General features: G+C 33.5%; 1 long non-coding RNA gene across 1 annotated transcript in view; it reads left to right on the top strand.

Annotated features, from left to right (window-relative positions):
* LOC107687521 (uncharacterized) overlaps positions 1–3,612 on the top strand; it is a 20,089-nt gene that overhangs the window by 1,921 nt on the left and 14,556 nt on the right. Inside the window, exon 2 of the long non-coding RNA XR_001634139.1 lies at positions 3,261–3,264. This is a non-coding gene — a long non-coding RNA (uncharacterized LOC107687521). The remainder of the gene's footprint in view (positions 1–3,260; positions 3,265–3,612) is intronic.

The raw sequence follows: 3,612 nt of genomic DNA, 5'->3' as shown, positions 1-3,612 counted from the left end.
CGCTTTATAATTAGAAGCGCTGATAGAGGAGTCAGTCCTGATTGTCTGCCGCTTTAATTTAATGTGCATATAAAGAAGGAAGCAGTGTAATCAAGGTTCAATTAGCCGATGACTAAATCTCTCCCACCCCTGCAGCAGCCGTCCGCTCCCATCCCACCCCACGGCCCCCTCGTGTGGCCACCAACAAGGGCTACTTGTGCTTTCCATTCGCGTAATCTGCTATAATCAGGAAACGTAGGAATCTTCCAGCCATATGGCCACATCACATGTGTCTCTTATAAAGACACGGCAATGAATCTCCCACTTATGCGGATGCATGTCACATGTGCGCAGAACGCGCTTCCATACTGATAGAATTAGCATGAGGAAACCGCTAACCAGCGTTATGTGTCTGATGCGCCTCAAGTGCTCCATATTTCCTGCGAGACATTTAGGGAATATTAATCATAATGTGATTAATTTTCCCCGTCCGCTCGTTGTTTTGGCGGTTTGTGCTGATGTCGCCATGTGAACTGTGTTTAAACTCACACGGATATGAGTTTGTGTGTCACTTCTGTGTGTGTTTAAGCAGCTCTGGATGCTCTGATTGGTTTAGCAGCCAAAGGGAGTCAAAGGGCAGCGTAGCGTATCGAGACGCAACGTGAACCTGATGCTGGGAAGGATGCTTTCTGTCGGCTGAGAGGGAAGACTATGTGTGGGGCTTCCTGGAAAACTCTTCTCCAGCCCCAAACACTATTTCTTCTTTTGTTTTATTCCTTTCTTAATCGGTTTCCCAGTTTTTTTACCTTTTCACCAGACCTCATGCTCCATGTTGTTTAAAGAGTGTTTATTTTTCTAAGCTAGAATGTAGTCGAAGGTGACCTGTTTGCATTACTAGTGTATGTAGCAAACTATTTTTTAAATACATTTATTTTTTTAATATTTTGATATTACATTTATTTATTTATTTATTTTTTCTTTATTTTATTTTATTTATTTTTTTTAAATGAGGTGTTATGTGATAGTTGGTCAAGAAATACTAAAACAAAACAATTTTATTATTTTATTTAATCATTTTTCTATATTTATTTTCAGGGTTATTATGTGATACTTGGTCATAATAATCTAAAAAAACATTTATTTATTCATTCATTCATTCATTCTATCATTCATTCATTCATTCATGCATTGCATTCATAGGGTTACTATGTGATTATTAGTCATAAAAACCTAAAATAAAAAATGTATATATATATATATATATATATATTTTATTTTATTTTATTTTTTTTTTTACCCAAATGCTGGGTTCAGCCTGCTGTTGGGTCATTTTATTGGGTTATTTTTAACATGTTTACCCAGGTGCTGGGTATTTTTTAAGCATGTCTCTTAAAAATACAAAAGTTTTTGACATGGTAGTTCTGTAGTATTATTTGTCATGTGCCATGGCACATGAATAGATTAATCATTTATTACCATTGTATTCCCATCTGATACCATTGCTGTACTATGGTACAGCCATTTCAACCCTGTAAAGCCTGACATATTAAATAATAATTATTTTTAAAGGAACAGTTTATTGAATATTTAGACAGAATCTCAATAAATAAATATATAAAAAGTTTAAATTAATGTGATACATCGGGCTTTTATGGCTCATATGAGAGAATATAGAGCTCATGCTCAAGGAGAAAAAAAAGAAACTCAGTTTTATTCAAAACTGAACAAAAATATGAAATTTGGTGTAGTTGCTGGTATTTTTATGCCCAAAATAAGATGCAATTCTGATAGCTTTTAATGTAAATTCATTAGACTTTATAGCAGTATAGCGTCTTAGTAAGACGCTATTTAAATGCTTAGTCTATGTATTTTTTTTTTAGGAGAAAGGGTATCATATACTTCGATACAATGATGATTGAGATATTAATAAATAAACGCTCCTCAAAAGCATCATATTTGACTCTGACATTTTAACAATATGTCTAGATAATCAAGTAAACCGGTTGAATCAGTCCAGTATGTGTTCATCTTGAAGGATTACTGACCATATAAAAGTTATTTTTACATTTAATTCATAAAAACCTTTAAAAAAAAAAAAAAAAAAAATGTTTAACTATTAATCGGATGACAGAAGGCATGTGGTAGATTGTTTACAACATAGTTTTGTTATGGTTATAAGGTTAAAAATTATTTTGAAATGTCCATAAATTACAAAAACATTTTCATAAAGACACAGACTAGTCCTCTCTCTCTCTCTATCTGTATTTTTTTTTTCCCACTTACAAAAACCACCTGCAGAAACACAAGGAAACAGCATAATACACTTAATAAACATACTAAATGATCTTATAATGAAATAGTTAGCTCAGTATTAAAACAACAGAAGTAAAAAAATCCCGACTTGGAAAAACAAGCGTGTTGACGCTGCCCACATACATCCACTGACCGCTTGATTACTGCTGGACTTTAAAAAAAAAAAAGTATAATTTTCCCTGCAGGCATATAAATTGAGCTCCATTTACTATACCACAATGACACTGCAGTACATTGAAAAGAAATATCCTTTGTGCCAAACAAAAACTATATGGCAGAGTTGGATCTTGACCATGCAATTTATGGATTTTATTGTGGTTTCCAGCTTTCAGACATATGGTGTTGTTGCACACAGAGTTATAATGAAGTAATCTGGTTCACGTCCAACACTCTTAATAACCACTGATTGATGTCACCGAGGCCAGTGTATTCCCATTCATTCTTTTTACAAGATTCAATTTCACTCATGCATGTAGCTATGAGCAGTACAAATACTCAAAATATAGATTCACCAGAGGTTCACGGTTCTCTGTGGGCCATTAAGATGTCTTGTCGCAGTTTTTGTCACTGCAGATGGAGGATGTTTCAAAGCACAAGTGTGGAGATAAATAATGGCAGGAATGATAAATAAAGCAGATATACTCAATACATCCCTTGACAGTTCACTGCTTTGTGAGACAGAGGGGTTTGTTGGGACGTGTTTGGGTGATGGAAGCGGGGACTACTAACATAAACAGCTGAAATCACTTCTGTATTATACAGTGAGAAACACGCTGGCTTTGCATTCATCTGCCACATCTGGTCTTGGTTATTTACTGAGAGTCAGTATAGATGTGAGAATGTAAATTACATGTTTTGTGTGGGTAGTCAAATGTACAGTGTGAGATTGTTTTTACATTGTAATAAACTTTAGTCAAGTGCTAATGGATATGTTTATTCATAGAGGCAGAATACTGCCAATGATTCAGAAAAGTCTGAAAAAAATGGCATTATGTTCTTTAAAATCTGTCAAATAAAAGCTTAGTTTACTATTTTAGTAAAAGGGTGAATCTCACGAAACCATAGTTCATATTTCACCCCAAAATTACAGCCCCAAAATCAAAAGAAAGCATAGTTTAAGCCTAATTTAAGCCTTTACTTTTTTGACATTATTTTAACATTGTGCATTGTGACAATAATACCTCCCTAATTCCCACCAGTATAACAAATATATTAAAAAAAAATCAAAATAATTATTTAAATATTAAATATATCTTAGTTTTGATATGTTACATACATTATAATTATATTATTAAATGTAATTGTATAATATAATATAAT

Source organism: Sinocyclocheilus anshuiensis, unplaced genomic scaffold (genome assembly GCF_001515605.1).
Source record: "Sinocyclocheilus anshuiensis isolate Anshui unplaced genomic scaffold, SAMN03320099.WGS_v1.1 scaffold870, whole genome shotgun sequence".
Classification (NCBI taxonomy): Eukaryota; Metazoa; Chordata; class Actinopteri; order Cypriniformes; family Cyprinidae; genus Sinocyclocheilus; species Sinocyclocheilus anshuiensis.
The sequence above is the reverse complement of the archived record's forward strand: the minus strand, read 5'-3'. Positions and strand labels throughout refer to the sequence as shown.